Source organism: Homarus americanus, unplaced genomic scaffold (assembly GCF_018991925.1).
Source record: "Homarus americanus isolate GMGI-L3 unplaced genomic scaffold, GMGI_Hamer_2.0 scaffold30858, whole genome shotgun sequence".
Classification (NCBI taxonomy): Eukaryota; Metazoa; Arthropoda; class Malacostraca; order Decapoda; family Nephropidae; genus Homarus; species Homarus americanus.
Window position 1 is genome coordinate 1,364,651 of NW_024737697.1, and position 17,949 is coordinate 1,382,599.

Here is a 17,949-nt window from a genome sequence, read left to right on the forward strand (position 1 = left end):
GCGAGTCCTCGTCAGATTTAATAACACGTCCTATTTTAGTGTCATCAGTAAATTTACTTATGTTGCTGTCTATGCCGATATCTATGTCGTTTATGTATATAATAAATAATAATGGTCCAAGTACTGAGCCTTGGGGAACTCCACTTGTGACGTTGCTCCAATGGGACTTAGTGCCGTTAATGCTCACTCGCTGTTTCCTGTCCTGTAACCATGCCCTAATCCATTTAAGGATGTTACCTTTGATGCCATGTGCTTCTACCTTTCTAATTAGTCTTTCGTGGGGGACTCTGTCGAAGGCTTTGCTAAAGTCGAGATATACCACATCATAATTGTGCCCCTCGTCCACCGATTCGAAAACTGATGAAAAGAATGTTAATAGATTAGTTAGACAAGAACGTCCGCTTGTGAAGCCATGCTGGGAATCATTGATCAATCGGTGCTTCTCCAGGTGATTTCGTATAGAGTTTGAAATGATTGCTTCCAGTAATTTGCCTACTATTGATGTTAGACTGATTGGGCGGTAGTTAGAGGATAGTGATCTATCCCCCTTCTTGAAAATCGGTATTACATTCGCTATCCTTCAGGATTCTGGTACTACACCTGTTTTTAAGGACATGTTAAACAACTTTGCTAAGGGCATACGAAGCTCTTCCTTACATTCCTTTAATACTCTGGCAAATATCTCATCGGGACCAGGTGACTTATTAGGCTTTAGTTTGTCTATTTGCTTACTAACATCGTTACTAGTCACTACTATCACGCTTAATTTGTTTTCTTCACTATCTCTGGGTATCATGTTTAAATTTTCAGTGGTGAAAACTGTTGAAAAATATTTATTCAAATTATTGCTCATTTCTCCGTCGTTATCAGTGAGCTCGCCGGTATCTGACCGTATTGGTCCAATCTTCTCTCGTGTTTTAGTTTGATACATTTGGTAGAATCCTTTGGGGTTTGTCTTTGCCTCCCTTGCTATCCTTACCTCATTATTCCTCTTGGCTTTCCTTATCTCGGTTTTAACCCTACTCGCCAATATCTTATAATAATCCTGGAGGTAAATTTCGCCACGCTTTATCCTTCTACCTATAGAACAATAACATCCCACCAGAATATAAGGTGAACAAAGAACATCCCATCAGAGTATAAGGTGAACAAAGAACATCCCACCAGAATATAAGGTGAACAAAGAACATCCCACCAGAATATAAGGTGAACAAAGAACATCCCACCAGAGTATAAGATGAACAAAAGAACATCCCACCAGAGTATAAGATGAACAAAGAACATCCCACCAGAATATAAGGTGAACAAAGAACATCCCACCAGAATATAAGGTGAACAAAGAACATCCCACCAGAATATAAGGTGAACAAAGAACATCCCACCAGAATAAAAGAACATCTCGCCAGAATATAAGAACAAATAACATAACATTCCCAGAGTATAAGGAGAACAAATAACATAACATTCCCAGAGTATAAGGAGAACAAATAACATAACATTCCCAGAGTATAAGGAGAACAAATAACATAACATTCCCAGAGTATAAGGAGAACAAATAACATAACAATAACAACCCCCAAGAGGTTACGTCAGACAGTCGGGAAACACAGGCTGACTTGAGGGCTGACATCCGGCACTACTGCAGGGTAATGGTGAAAGACCTGGCTGACGCTGGACATGACGTAGGCAGAGGATGTGAACGTATGTAAGGGCACGCCCATACGCCCACAACCGCGAATGCATCCCTCCGCCCATGTCCATAAAAGCATGCCTCTGCCCACGCCCACAAAGGCATGTCTCTTCTGACTCGTACATCTACAAAAGTATGTCTCTGCCCATGCTCATAAAAATATGCCTATTATCACGCTCATAAAAGTATGCCTCTGTCCACACTCACGAAGTATGCCTCTGTTCACACTCGCAAAAGTATGCCCTTATTCACACCCACAAAGTATGCCTCTGTCCACAAAATTATGCCTCTGCCCACACTCACAAAAGTATGCCTCTGTCCACTCACAAAAGTATGCCTCTGTCCACACGTACTAAGGTATGCCTCTGTCCACACTTACAAAAGTATGCCCGTCCACAAAAGTATGCCTCCGCACATACACACAACATGCACGACCTTGTGTCCGCGCACGTTCAAAGTTGTTTCTCCGCCTACTCCTCAGCCCACACCGATTGCCTAAAGTAAGTGCGTCTTGCCACGCTAATCCACGCCCACACCCGCACAGCACGGCTCATCCAGTGTTATTCCCTTACCCACTTCTAAACTCTCATCCACGCCCACACCATCCAACATACGCCCCCACACCATACAACACACGCCCCCACAGTCATCCACGCCCACACCATCAAACACACGCCCCTATAGTCATCCAGCCCACACCATCCAACATACGCCCCCACAGTCATCCACGCCCACACCATCCAACACACGCCCCTATAGTCATCCAGCCCACACCAGCCAACACACACCCCCACACCATACAACACACGCCCCCACAGTCATCCACGCCCACACCATCCAACACACGCCCCCACGTTCACCAGCCGCTTCACACTGAATTTCATAAATATGTGATAGACTAAAGGGGAACGGAGATAAGGCAGGTTATTGCATTTTAAGAGCAGTCGGTGGCAGCATCTACGGCCTTCTGCCCAGCTTGGATTCCCATCGTTAAACTTTATTTTCATCCCATTTTTCCCCGTCTCTTGGGAGTTTAGAAGGCGGTGGCTTTGGTGGGTCTGCGAGTCAAAACAAAAGAGGAAGTAGGACCCATAAAAAACATAGACGACGTGGTTTAGGGGTAGTGGGGATACATCACACGGCAGATAAAACCTTAGGTACGCAAGGATGTAACGTGACCGACACTGCACTTGACAACTTCCATTTCCCCAACTTCAAAAGCTCTGGTACCCGTCAGTATTTATCAGGTGTCACGGCTCCCACTAAGGCCAGCTATGTTAATATTATTGTTGTTGTTGTTCACTGGATCACTAGCGCCCCTCAACACACACACACAACAACAAGCTACGTATTTAGTTGACCGGAAGTAGAAATAGTTTTTGTATCACGTCTCGACTGTATATTGTATCAGTACAGCGTCCTGTTATTCTATCATGGTGTTGAGGAGCGTCGGGTGTTCCACAAAATCCAATCTAACCAAACCTAACTTAAACCTATCCTAAACTAGGAACACAATATCAGACTTAACTCGGTATAAAAAAAATGTAGTCGAGATATTAAACACGTAATCTTCTTGTAGTTGGGAATAAATTTGGTCACAGATTGTAGGGCAAGATTTTACACGTGTCTCAAAGCCTGTCAGAAGCAGTGCGGATATAGCACACTGCACTCGACCATCATCACTTCCCCAGCCAAAAGTTAAGTTCTGTACCTCCTCACATGTGGGTCGACTAGAGGTGCCTCGGTCGCGAGCCAACAACTTTTTATACAGGAAGCGAGGAACTGTATCCACTAGGCCAGTGTACAGGGTATACCGGTGACAGTACCAGTAGCATAATGCGTTACATAATCTGGTCTGTTAATACTAAGACCTACTGTGGCCTCTCACGCCCCTGCCAGCCACTGCACCACTCCCAGTATTGACTTCCTCCCCCGAGACACACACTGAAGAAATTTTATCAGTTCTCGCTTGAATACATCCACTAGATTGCCAATAACTTTCAAATTACCAGTCCAGGATACTCTTAACTGCCTTTACACCGTTTATGTGGCAGAGGTTTCAATGTCTATTTTTCGCCTAGTCACCGCGCGCCATTCCGCACAGTTTTTACTTTCCTGTATTTTACATTTTTGTGGTGTATCAAAGAATGGATCAAAGGTCAGCAAAATGATAAAACACACACACACACACACTTATGATTAAATAACAAATGACAATTTCGATGGACTGTGGCAATGATCCCAGGTAAATGAATTCAGAAGCTGTAAATAACTTATTATTACTGTTATCATCATCAGAAAAACAATATTATTATCAAAGGTAAAACATTATAATTTAATACTATGATCATCATAGGTCAGGTGCCTTTGTCTTTTATACACCTAAGTAATTTAAATATTCTTTTAATATCTGGATGAGGAAGAGGAGCAATGTGTGTGGCGAGGAAGGTCTTTATATGCCCAATACCGTATATAGAAGGTCTTTATATGCCCAGTACCGTATACAGGAGGTCTTTATATGCCCAGTACCGTATATAGAAGGTCTTTATATGCCCAGTACCGTATATAGGAGGTTTTTATATGCCCAGTACCGTATATAGGAGGTTGTTATATGCCCAGTACCGTATATAGGTCTTTATATGCCCAGTACCGTATGTAGAAGGTCTTTATATGCCCAGTACCGTATATAGGAGGTCTTTATATGCCCAGTACCGTATACAGGAGGTCTTTATATGCCCAGTACCGTATATAGGTCTTTATATGCCCAGTACCGTATATAGAAGGTCTTTATATGCCCAGTACCGTATATAGGAGGTTTTTATATGCCCAGTACCGTATATATAGGTCTTTATGTACCGTAAATAGGTCTTTATATGCCCAGTATATAGGTCTTTATATGCCCTTTATATACTGCCGTATATAGAAGGTCTTTATATGCCCAGTACGTATATAGAAGGTCTTTATATGCCCAGTACCGTATATAGAAGGTCTTTATATGCCCAGTACCGGATATACAAGGTCTTTATATGCCCAGTACTGTGTATAGAAGATCTTTATATGCCCAGTACCGTATATAGATAGTCTTTATATGCCCAGTACCGTATATAGAAGGTCTTTATATGCATAGTACCGTATATAGAAGGTCTTTATATGCATAGTACCGTATATAGAAGGTCTTTATATGCCCAGTACAGTATATAGAAGGTTTTTATATGCATAGTACCGTATATAGAAGGTTTTTATATGCATAGTACCGTATATAGAAGGTCTTTATATGCCCAGTACAGTATATAGAAGATCTTTATATGCCCAGTACCGTATATAGGTTTTTATATGCATAGTACCGTATATAGAAGGTCTTTATATGCATAGTACCGTATATAGAAGGTCTTTATATGCATAGTACCGTATATAGAAGGTCTTTATATGCCCAGTACCGTATATAGAAGGTCTTTATATGCCCAGTACCGTATATAGAAGGTCTTTATATGCCCAGTACAGTATATAGAAGGTCTTTATATGCCCAGTACAGTATATAGAAGGTCTTTATATGCCCAGTACCGTATATAGAAGGTCTTTATATGCATAGTACCGTATATAGAAGGTCTTTATATGCCCAGTACCGTATATAGATAGTCTTTATATGCATAGTACCGTATATAGAAGGTCTTTATATGCCCAGTACAGTATATAGAAGGTCTTTATATGCCCAGTACAGTATATAGAGTACAACACTGGGAAAATCAAGCCCACACATTCCCCACCTGAGCTCTGTTTACTATTAAAAGGCCAACACACATATTGCCCACCTGTTGCACCTGATAAGCTCAGCTACACTGGTATGCACGAGCTCATGGCCCGGCCAGCCAGCCAACAGTCACAGTCTGGTAGATAAGAGAAGCTATGGCCGTAACCCCAGTCATAAGGGGGCCACTGAACTCTTCCACTCACCTGCCCTGCCATCTTGTGGTATTGTTGGCAGTGGTCTGGGACACCTCACTCTCTCCCTTAAGACCTCCTGCGAGTTTTCCAAGGATGAATAAGGAAAACTCGAGTGGTTGAAGATTATACCCGCCATTTCATATACACATAAAGGTTCATAAAATCGTATTTATTTCAATTCTACGTAAAAGACCCTGACAGTTCGAGTCTTATGTTTCCCGTTGTACGTAAATACTTAAGCGGCATGTGATTATTAAGCAGATAATACAATCCCAGCCATGGGTGTTTGTGCAACAGTCGTTAGTAAATATAATAGGATGGCAAGCTTACTGTTGTTGCCATCACGTGATCACACTATTGTTGGGTGGTGGTGGTGTGTTGCCTTAAATGTGAAGATATAAATTATATTATCCGAACATTTGCGGATAATCTCCCGCTTCAAACTAAAAGAGCAACACAGAAGTCACAAGATAAAGCATCAAGTGCCGCAAACAATACCAGTATGGGATGAAACATGAACACACACTGCACGTTGTAAACAGACTGAACATGTTATTATATAAATGGTGAAACACTCCCACCGCAGCAGTCCCGCCACATTCCTCTACGATGTTTGTGTTCAACAAGAGTTCCCTTGGACATTGTTCCAGGATCCCTTAAGTTTAGCATCGAATTCCTCTTGGATGACCAGCGACGCCTACACACAGGATGGACTTAAGTCACCCACTCCCTGCACTGTACGGCTTCCTCACACATATTCCCGAGCTGTGGCACACCTCAACCTCCTGGTCCCTGCACACACACGATATTCTAACACCAAAACCAAACACGGGAACATAACTTCAAAATGCCTGGTTTAAATTACGTAAATACACTTTGGTGATAATAACGGTTAATGCATTGTTACTCTAGCCAGGCCAATGTATTCGGACGCCAGCCCTCACCCGACTGGATCAAAGGTAAACAGTGACTTAACCTGGAGATTGACTTTACACAGGCGGCCTTATACATACCAATCACTGGCCAAAACGAGTGGCTGACATCATCGTCTCCAGCTGGGGGCATGCCGTCAAATACAACACAATAACATTCTATTATAGCAGTCAGAATAAGTGAATGATAACGAATGGTGGCTGAGTGTGTCTGTGTGTGTGTACTAAACTGGTCTCAGACAAGCTGAGCACTTACCAGGATTATCGACGTGATAGCCTACATAAGCACAATAACTTAGTGGGTACCAGTGGTCTAAGTTATGATCATCCACGAACAATTCAACGAAAACAATAAAACTAAATACCACAAACAACTTTGTGTGTCCAACTGCTTCGCTGAACAACATCACCACAATATCCACAGGAGCGTAATGTTAAGTTCTGGCCAAGCCCACCAATTACCTAACAGTCCAAATGGCGTAGTTGACAGCTTTTGTTTTTTATGGCTTCTGATTCCCGCGCAGGTAAATGAAAACCTACTTACATTTATTAGTTAATCCGTAATGCAACTTAAGATAATCTAAATCAAATCAGAGGAGATTATGACAGAGTATTAGTTGTGTTCACTGCAAAGATCTGTGGATACGTTCAACTCCCAGTAGTGGTGAGTGTGGTGGTAGTATTTGGCAGCTTCCAACAGTTGTATGTGAATTTGGATCACCTGAAGTTTCGCCCCCTCGCCCCCCCCCCCTCACTCAGCTTATTTCACCTGATGATTAAACACCGTAACGTTACCTGGAGGTTTGGTTAGTATTTGGGTTAGGTCTGATTCGGTTCGTGTTTAGGTTAGATCAGGTTAGGTTAGGTTAGACCAGGTTAGGCTAGATCAGGTTAGGTTAGGTTAGACCAGGTTAAGCTAGATCAGGTTAGGTTAGGTTAGACCAGGTTAAGCTAGATCAGGTTAGGTTAGGTTTGGTTAGGTTAGATTAGGTTAGCGTTTGGGTGGTTAATTATAAGGTAAAATAAACAGGGTGGCGAATCTTTAGATGATCCGTGAATTCATTCTGGCATCAGTGAGATAAAAAATATAAACAGACCTTGGTGGCTGGTGCGTCTATACCAACCTCTTGAGTGGCCCTGATTCCTTCAACACTTCAAGCCCTCACTTACCACGAGCAGTACTGTATACACGACCTTATCCCGCCCACTCTCCCTCCCCCCATACACACTACCAGCATAATCTAGTCTCTCTCACACACACACACACACACACACACACACACACACACACACTTTCGCCACGTTCAAGCACACAGCCTCGATCACTTGACACCGTGACTGGTTGTAGTGTGCGCTGACTGTGTTTGTTTACATAATGCACCACAACTCTACGTCACTGGAAGTTTGCTTTCTTGAAATTTTCTTCGAGTTAAAATAAAAAAGCATATTTCTTATCATTACTGGCATTAGAAACTTGATTCGTGAGGTAAACTATATTATATCACTAAGGTTGAGATGTTAAAATGTGAATTGTACAAAACCATACGACAATTTACAGCCACCGAGATACGACATATAGAACTAAAAATCAAATAAATATATCGAATAAACTAACAAACGTTATAGGAAAAACTAACCAATAATTACAGTAAGGTGACCACTCCCACGTGAGTTTAGGACATTACCAAGGAAAAAAATAATAACATTAATTCAACAGTACAATCTTATATAAATCCAATGTTGTGTTAAAAATAATTACATACCTTAAATTACGATCGTGTTTATATTAATTTAGTAAACACAGTAAGAGACTTCAGTTATTGTAAATAGGTTAATGCTTCATGCTTAAATTACAGAGCAGATAGACGTTGGGTCAACAATGTGTCTTGGACGTCTCTACTTCGGCCGCTCGGCGTTTTTTTTCGTTATTTTCACGGAGTTTTTCCTAGCGTTTATTTGGGTATTTTCACTGAGTTCTGAATAGCATTTATTTAGGTATTTTCACTGCATTCTACCTACCATTCACCAGACATTCACTCTCTTTGATCTTCCGACAATTTTCTGACCTGTTTTTCCAGTATTTTGGGGAAGAGAAAATTGCATATAAATTATTTCTAATTTACTAACCACTCCACCGCGTTTTATCAATGAATATCACGAGACCGGGGTACTAGGGGGGATGGGGGAACGAGACCAGGGTACTAGGGGGGATGGTGGAACGAGACCAGGGTACTAGGGTGGATGGAGGAACTAGACCAGGGTACTAGGGGACGGGAGACCAGGCGCTAGGGGGGCGAGACCAAGCACGGGCGAGGTTAGGGCGCTATCAGTCAGTCCGGTAACACTTATAGTACAGCCAAGTGATCAGTCACTATTATCAACACAGCTTAACCTAAGATTAACCCTTCTGACCCTAATCTAACCTCACCCCCCTGACATTAAACTAACCTAACACCCTAACGCTGCTCTTCAGATGATCCAAGGACATTGAACAACTGTGAGACGGTGTTATACGCTTGTACCAAATGCCAGCTACGTTAGCTTACGTTAGGTTATGTTAGGTTTGGCTAGATTAAGTTAGATTTACAAGAAGATGTTTAATCACCAGGTAAAATAAGCTGGCGTGCTTAATCTCCAGGTGATCCAACAGGTAATACCCAATTAACCAATCAAATACCTTCCTGACAACAAGAAAACAAGTTTACTCAACCAATCAGAACCCTCGTAATATTAATGCACACCTGTCCTCTACCTACACCTGTACCTCTACCTACACCTGTCGTCTATCTACACCTGTCCTCTACCTACATCTGTTCTCTACCTACACCTGTACCTCTACCTACACCTGTACCTCTACCTACACCTGTCCTCTACCTACACCTGTCCTCTACCTACATCTGTTCTCTACCTACACCTGTCCTCTACCTACACCTGTACCTCTACCTACACCTGTCCTCTACCTACACCTGTACATCTACCTACACCTGTCCTCTACCTACATCTGTCCTCTACCTACACCTGTACCTCTACCTACACCTGTCCTCTACCTACACCTGTCCTCTACCTACACCTGTACCTCTACCTACACCTGTCCTCTACCTACGTACTTTTCATGACGTTTCAAAAATTCATCCGAAATTCCACGCCTCTTTCGGTCAGAAAATACAAAATGAAAAAAAAATCCTTTACATAAATCGTTTTGTTTCATGACTGTATAACCTGTTTTTAACCCCTGAGAATACCCCCACCCCTCCCTCCCTCCCCCGTTTACCATAGTTAAGAATAACACTGTTTTCTATATCCGAGAATAAATTACAAGAGTAAAGTTAAATATACAAAAATAAACTACAAGATAAGAATAACCTACTAAAATAAGAGTTTTTTTTTATTTACTTACACAGTTCATGGAGGGTGGTGGTCAGCCGCTCACTCCACACTCTGAGAATGGAGAAGCTAACGTGAGTGTTGGTAATGATGATGATAATAATAATAATAATAATAATAATAATAATAATAATAATAATAATAATAATAATAATAATAATAAACCAATCGCATCACAACACACCTGTAACACTATACCACAACACACCTGTAACACTGTCCCACAACACACCTGTAACACTCCCACAACACACCTGTAACATTGCACCACAACACGCCGGTAACACTACCACATCACACCTGTAACACTGCACCACAACACACCTGTAGCACTGTGCCACAACACACCTGTAACATTATACCACAACACACCTGTAACACTATATACCACAACACACCTGTAACACTATACCACAACAAACCTGTAACACTATACACCGCAATACACCAAACCTGAAATATCTCACATGTATCACAATGTTATAAATAAAACACGAATTATACCTGTACGTGTCATGTTAATATATACAATACCATAAATATCTCGTATTATTAGAGTAATAAACACAAAACTATTAATATATACATGTCACGGTAATGTTATATATGCACACAACATTTAATTATACTCTATGTCACATTAATGGCGCCAATTTTCAACCATCGATTACGTAACGCCACAACACACTTTCCTGATGTTATCTTAATCACCCAGTTGTTTACATTCATCGCGGGACACAATAACAAACATCACAAAACAACAATATATCACCTTATAACATCGTCAAGAACAGCGAGCTGAGTGTGTGTGTGTGTGTGTGTGTGTGTGAGTGTGTGTGTGTGTGTGTGTGTGTGTGTGTGCCGATAGCTGGTAAACAGGACGTAGTACGCCTCGCTCCTCTCCCCATCCGTTTATAAAAGTTTTCTTCAACAAGTTTACTCAAAGACATTATCCAGAATAGGCCTAATAGGGGTGTACTGGGTGGGGGAGGTGTAATGGGTGGAGGGAGGGGTGTACTGGGTGGGGAGGGTGTAATGGGTGGGGAGGGTGTACAGGTGGAGGAGGGTGATGGGTGGGGAGGGGTGTATGGGTGAGGAGGGGTAGTGGAGGAGGGTGTAATGGGTGGGGAGGGTGTAGGGTGTAATGAGTGTGGGTGGAGGAGGTGTAATGGGTGGAGGAGGGTAGGGGTGGACTGGAGAGGTGTAATGGGTGGAGGGGTGTAATGGGTGGGGAGGGGTGTGGGTGGGGAGGGTGTAATGGGTGGGAGGGGTACTGGTGGGAGTGGTGTAATGGGTGGAGGGAGGGTGTAATGGGAGGGGGTGTAATGGTGGAGGAGGTGTAATGGGTGGGGAGGAGGTGTAATGGGTGGGGGAGGGGTGTACTGGGTGGGGGAGGAGTGTACTGGGTGGGGAGAGGGTGGATTGGGTGGGATATGGATGTGGGTGGGAAGGAGTGTGCCGGACAGGACAGGGATGTGGGTGGAGTGGGGTGGGATAGGGTGGGGAGGGGTAGGGTAGGGTGAGGTGGGGCGAGGTGAGGTGGGGTGAGGTGAGGTGAGGTGGGGTAGGGTAGGGTGGGGTCTGACAGATACAAATGTTGCTTGGGTTACCCTATTCTTGTACAGGAAGGGAAACACATTTTCTCGTGGCAATGGACAAACCTTTGGACACGAAACTACTTTATTATTACACCATATATATCTATTTTTTTTTACTTTATCACACACACAGGAACAAGCAGACAATTAATTACAACCCTAACAGTTTAACTCTCTCTAAAGATGTCATCCCTCAAGTCCTAACTACCAATTAACTCTACAACAACACAATAAGAGTAACACCACTACATGATCGGAGGCCCTGTAGTACTACCGTCAAGCCCCACAGATGGCCACCACTTGTCATCCGTCAGTCACCCACTCACTCATCACACATCCGCCATCCATCACCACAAGTCCACCTCAAAGGGAACTCAACAATCAAAAAGAGACAACTATGATTATTTCCTCTGTGTCTACTGTCCTAAATGAATGAATGAATAGCCGAAGCCGTGCTGTAAGGTGTAATGTAAGTGAAGAATGGGTGCATGAAAGATGTACAAAATACAACTTCTAAACCTGCATCTAAAATTCTAGTGTGAGAGAGAGAGAGAGAGATACTGTCATGATAGCGTTATTCAATACAGACACCCATCAGGTTTTAGGTCTCCCACCTACTGATCCATCCCACTGACCACATCACGGACCCAAATACCTCAGGGACATGACACAATGGCGTTTGACATAGATCGTGAAACACTGTGTGAAAAACTAGAGGTTCTTGACCCTGGTTCTGTTGACTGATTTAAGTATTATCTAAACGACAGGAAACAAATTGTCGTTACAAATAATATCGAATCAGCATCCTTGCCGATAACCTGTGGAGTCCTACGGGGGAGTATCCTAGGACCATTGACCTTCCTGTGTTATGTAAAGGACATGTCCATTGGTGTTAATTTTAAAAACTCTTGTATGCAGACAACAGTGGCCTTTTAGTGTCAGATAAATATCCAAAGGAAATACTTTAAAGGTTGTCATTTGAACAGGTGCCAGGCAAACAATGGCTTAAAGACAACAAGTTATCACAACATCTGAACCGTTACCCCAGAGAAGATACTTTGGGCTGCCTGACTCTTGACTATCTGGGGAATTAATTGTAGAGAATAAAGTAAATAAAAGAAGTGTTTATATAAATTTTCTTTTTGTAACACCAGATGTCTCTGTTGAGCGCTGATAAAAAGCAATTGAGAATATTCCAGTTCATCATGGTACTTTGCCTCAACACAGCCATGCAGACCACAAAGTATTCAAAACAACACAGTGAGGTTTCTTCTGGTCACAAACACCGGACATGTCAAGTGAGACAGGTAGTGAAGCAGTCGAGGCTAAATTACACCAATAAATAAATAAAACATTTTCCTTAACTTCATTGAAACTAGTATTTTTATCAAACAGCTCAAAGCTAAAAACTAAAACACACACAGCCGATGAAGCAACAGCAAGACGAGAAACAAGAGATTTTCTATATTACAAATTATAAAATGTTGTACTGTCGATGCGGATATCCTGCTCAGTGCTGTGCTTAGTCAACATATTATCAAACTCTTTCAAGTTGATTTATTATTATTAATTAGTAACAAAGACGAAGCAAAGGTCTCTACCGGAAATTAACATCTGATGTATTTGCCAGCTCCTTGGTCCAACTGTCTATACCATTGTTTGTATACCAGCACTGCCGACGTGTACTGGAGATTGTATACCTGCATTGTCTATATACATGCTGAACTGTATACCTACATTGTTTATATACATAATATGCTGAACTAACTACACACACACACACACACACACACACACACACCAAAACCGTAGTCATGCACATCAATACCGCCACCACTCCAGTGCAAGCTCCAGCAGTTACAGTGGGTGCCCATCCTCTCCAGTTAGTGCAGTCTGCCAAACTCCTCGGTGTAACTATAGACCACAAACTGGACTGGAAAGTCCATGTAAACAACACTATCAAGGCAGCCTCGTACCGACTCTACATGCTACGACGACTCAGGTCACTTGGGGCACCCACGCCAGAGCTGAGGACCATCTACAACGCATTTATTCTCCCAAAATTAACGTATGCGTCACCAGCCTGGTCGTCTTCTCTCAACTCTACCCAACATCGTCAGCTGGAGAAGGTACAGAAGAGGGCCTGCAGAATCACGCTCGGCACAGACTACTCCGGGTACAACAGATTTTTACAGATTGCCCCGGAGGGGGCTAGTTTATTGGGCACCCGCTTACATTCTGTGCAAGGTGAAGCGCAGAAGCGTTTACAGTGCCCAACTGGGAAGCATGCGGAGTTCATGCTTGCCTTTATGACTCATGCATTGAGGGCGTAAAAGGCCTGAAGGGTCATGGGTTTTGTCAGCAAGTTACATAAAGTGACAATGATGAGTGTGTGGGGGGAAAATTCCCGGTACAATTTATCTGTTTATGGCAAAGTGTGGCAGGTCCCTAATAATGTCAAGTGCCAGGCCTGTCACTAGGAGGAGGGATATCTGGTCAGGGAGGGAAGAGGTGCCACCCCTGTAGGGGGAGGTCATAGGGCAAATGAGGATGTGGTGAAAGAGGGTGTGAGAGTCTGTTGACCACAAAGTTTACAAACAGTGCGGCCAGGCTCAGGGTTGCCAATGTACTAGGCGTGGCGAAGTACAGTGGGGGTGGAGGTGATATGGTGTGGTGGGGCAGGTACAGTAGGGGTGGAGGGAGGCACATAGGCATTGACAACATTGAGGGACACACCTTTTAGTGTGATTGTGAAGGTGTGTTCGTCGACATGTCGGTGGGGTACAGGTAGCCGGGGGTGGTGTCCTCAGGTCCAGGTAGCCCTGGTGGAGACAGCTCAGACACGGGCGCGGCTTGCGGTGGGTGGTGGACAGGTTGAGGCACCAAGTGTTGTGAGGATGGGGCAGGACTTCGCTCGGGGGCAGCAGGACACACCAGGGCAGGCCCGGTAGGCACTACACCAGTAGTGAAGGCCGCCGGCGGTGGAGTAGGCCGTGAGCAGGGGGGGCTCTCAGGGGGACCAACAGCTTGTGTCAAACCAGCAGAGAGGAGTGACTGGGTGGCAACAGAGGGCAGGAGTTGGTGGGAGATGGTGGTACAGAGTGTAGCGAAGAGTTTTTCAATACGGTTGGTAAATTCTTGGAAGAGGGATATGATCTGTGTCATGTCACTGGCGGGGGGTTGTGGGGGGGCACCGGTGGGAGCGCAAGGCCTGACAGCCTCAGAGTAGAGACGAGGAGGAGGCCCAGTAGTAGTTGAGTTAGGAGACGGCCGGGACTGCTGTGTTGTAGCCAGATGAGGCCAGGCAGAGGCAGGTGTTGTTGAAGAAGGCATTGCTGGAGACACAGGGTACACAGGGGGGTGTGGCCCGGAAGACTGGGGGGGGCGTTGTGGTAGACTTGGCCTTCGGGGAGGCTTTTCCCCTGGGACAGACGGGCGATTGGGGCATTGCCGTGAGTCAGCATTGTGCCGGCCGCCACAGTTACAACATCTGGGATTAATTACATAGCCCACCCCACCACTATTAAGGTGGTCTTTGCAACAACGCTCTCTCCACCCTGGAAATGCCATCCCTCAGTGACCTCCACCACCACGCACTAGCAGGGTTTGGCAGTGGACTACTGCACCATCCTCGTCATCGCCACCTACTGCCACGTGCAGCCCCCCGCCCACCTCGTGCAGTCCGCCACTACAACAAAATTCAGCCCATAAGAGCCGCACCGATAGATAGCACCATCCCATCTATTTTTAAAATAATAAACAGCTCCTGATTCATGTACTGTACAGCCCTGTAAACGTATTGAACGCATATCATTATGTCTAAATCACATGTAAGTTTGTATATTTTCAGCCACCGGTTGCAACTCTATTAATAAACCGTTTATTATTATTATTATTATTAAACACACACACACACTATCTCATCCAGTGATTTAAAAAGGGATTGCCAAAACCTTGCAATAGCTCACCTTCTATATCTTACATTTGTAGGTTAGGTTAGGTTAGGTTAGGTAGTTAGCCAAACGACAAAGGGATACAAGCAAACCAGTCACTAATGCAGAAGGTAGACTACAACTAGACCAGACAAGTACTCCTGTAGAAGGTATACACTACAACTAGACCAACCAAGTACTCCTGTAGAAGGTATAGACTACAACTAGACCTGACAAGTACTCCTGTAGCAGTAAAAGCTTAGGAGGAGGTGCTGCTGCCTAAAACTCTTTCGTCACGTTTCCGATCTGGACAACAAAGTATCTTACGTAACACAGGAAAGAGAAAAGTCTTTTATTTTCAAGAACTTCACAAAGAGAGTGCATGCGGTTTCGTAAGCCTTCCTGTACTGTACATGGGCACCGTACAGACAGACAGACAGACAGACATATGGATAGACAGAGATAGATTGACACATATATAAACGTACAGACACAGTGGCAACCAGACAAACATATACCTGTAACCAGAGATAGATAGACACAAAAATACCCCAGGACGGCAAAACAAACACACACGTAATATAATTTCTCAACGTAGAGGAAGGTGCGCTAAGATCCAGGAACGAGTGAACAACAATGAACAGGACGGGCGAGGCCTGGGTTACGTCACCGCCGGATACAATGTGTGACCCTTGTCTTTCCACTGTATGACGAGGTCCATTTATATATCTTGTGTTCGTAGAAGAATATTTACCCTTTAACCAGGAGTTTCAGAGACATTTACACGGATAACTAGACATTCAGGCATCCACCAAGACGTCTAGATACACTCCAAGACGTCTAGATATACTCCAAGATGTCTAGATACACTGCAAGACGTCTAGATACACTCCAAGACGTCTAGATACACTCCAAGACGTCTAGATATAATCCAAGACGTCTATATACACTCCAAGACGTCCAGATATACTCCAAGACGTCTAGATATACTCCAAGACGTCTAGATATACTCCAAGACGTCTAGATATACTCCAAGACGTCTAGATACAATCCAAGACGTCTGGATACACTCCAAGACGTCTAGATACACTCCAAGACGTCTAGATACACTCCAAGACGTTTAAATACACTCCAAGACGTCTAGATGTACTCCAAGACGTCTAGATACACGCCAAGACATCTAGATATACTCCAAGACGTCTAGATATACCCCAAGACGTCTAGATACACTCCAAGACGTCTAGATATAATCCAAGACGTCTAGATATAATCCAAGACGTCTAGATACACTCCAAGACGACTAGATACACTCCAAGACGTCTAGTTACACTCCAAGACGTCTAGATACACTCCAAGACGTCTAGATATACTCCAAAACGTCTAGATATAATCCAAGACGTCTAGATATAATCCAAGACGTCTAGATACACTCCAAGACGTCGAGATACACTCCAAGACGTCTAGATATAATCCAAGGCGTCTAGATACACTTTAAGACGTCTAGATACACTCCAAGACGTCTAGATACACTCCAAGACGTCTAGATACACTCTAAGACGTCTAGATACACTCCAAGACGTCTAGATATACTCCAAGACGTCTAGAAACACTCCAAGACGTCTAGATACACTCCAAGACGTCTAGATACACTCCAAGACGTCTAGATATACTCCAAGACGTCTAGATATACTCCATGACGTCTAGATATACTCCATGACGTCTAGATACACTCCAAGGCGTCTAGATACACTCCAAGAGATCTAGATATAATCCAAGACGTCTAGATACACTCCAAGACGTCTAGATATACTCCAAGACGTCTATATATAATCCAAGACGTCTAGATGCACTCCAAGACGTCTAGATATAATCCAAGACGTCTAGATATAATCCAAGACGTCTAGATACACTCCAAGACGACTAGATACACTCCAAGACGTCTAGATATACTCCTAAACGTCTAGATATACTCCAAGACGTCTATATATACTCCAAGACGTCTAGATACACTCCAAGACGTCTAGATACACTCCAAGAGATCTAGATATACTCCAAGACGTCTAGATTCACTCCAAGACGTCTAGATACACTCCAACACGTGTAGATACACTCCAAGACGTCTAGATATACTCCAAGACGTCTAGATATACTCCAAGAAGTCTAGAAACACTCCAAGACGTCTAGATACACTCCAAGACGTCTAGATACACTCCAAGACGTCTAGATACACTCCAAGACGTCTAGATATACTCCAAGACGTCCAGATATACTCCAAGACGTCTAGATATACTCGAAGACGTCTTGATATACTCCAAGACGTCTAGATATAATCCAAGACGTCTAGATACACTCCAAGACGTCTAGATACACTCCAAGACGTCTAGATACACTCCAAGACGTCTAGATATACTCCAAGACGTCTAGATAAACTCCAAGACGTCTAGATACAATCCAAAACGTCTAGACACACT

General features: G+C 43.5%; 1 protein-coding gene across 10 annotated transcripts in view; it reads right to left on the reverse strand.

Annotated features, from left to right (window-relative positions):
- Positions 1-17,949, reverse strand: part of LOC121873532 (protein draper-like) — a 125,030-nt gene that overhangs the window by 79,430 nt on the left and 27,651 nt on the right. For 9 of the 10 annotated variants that reach the window (XR_006090261.1, XM_042377143.1, XM_042377140.1 and 6 more), the window contains exon 2: positions 9,962-10,002. The exons of the other annotated variant lie outside the window; for it this stretch is intronic. The gene's annotated coding sequence lies outside the window, so the exon portion shown is untranslated. The remainder of the gene's footprint in view (positions 1-9,961; positions 10,003-17,949) is intronic. 10 annotated transcript variants of the gene reach the window in all.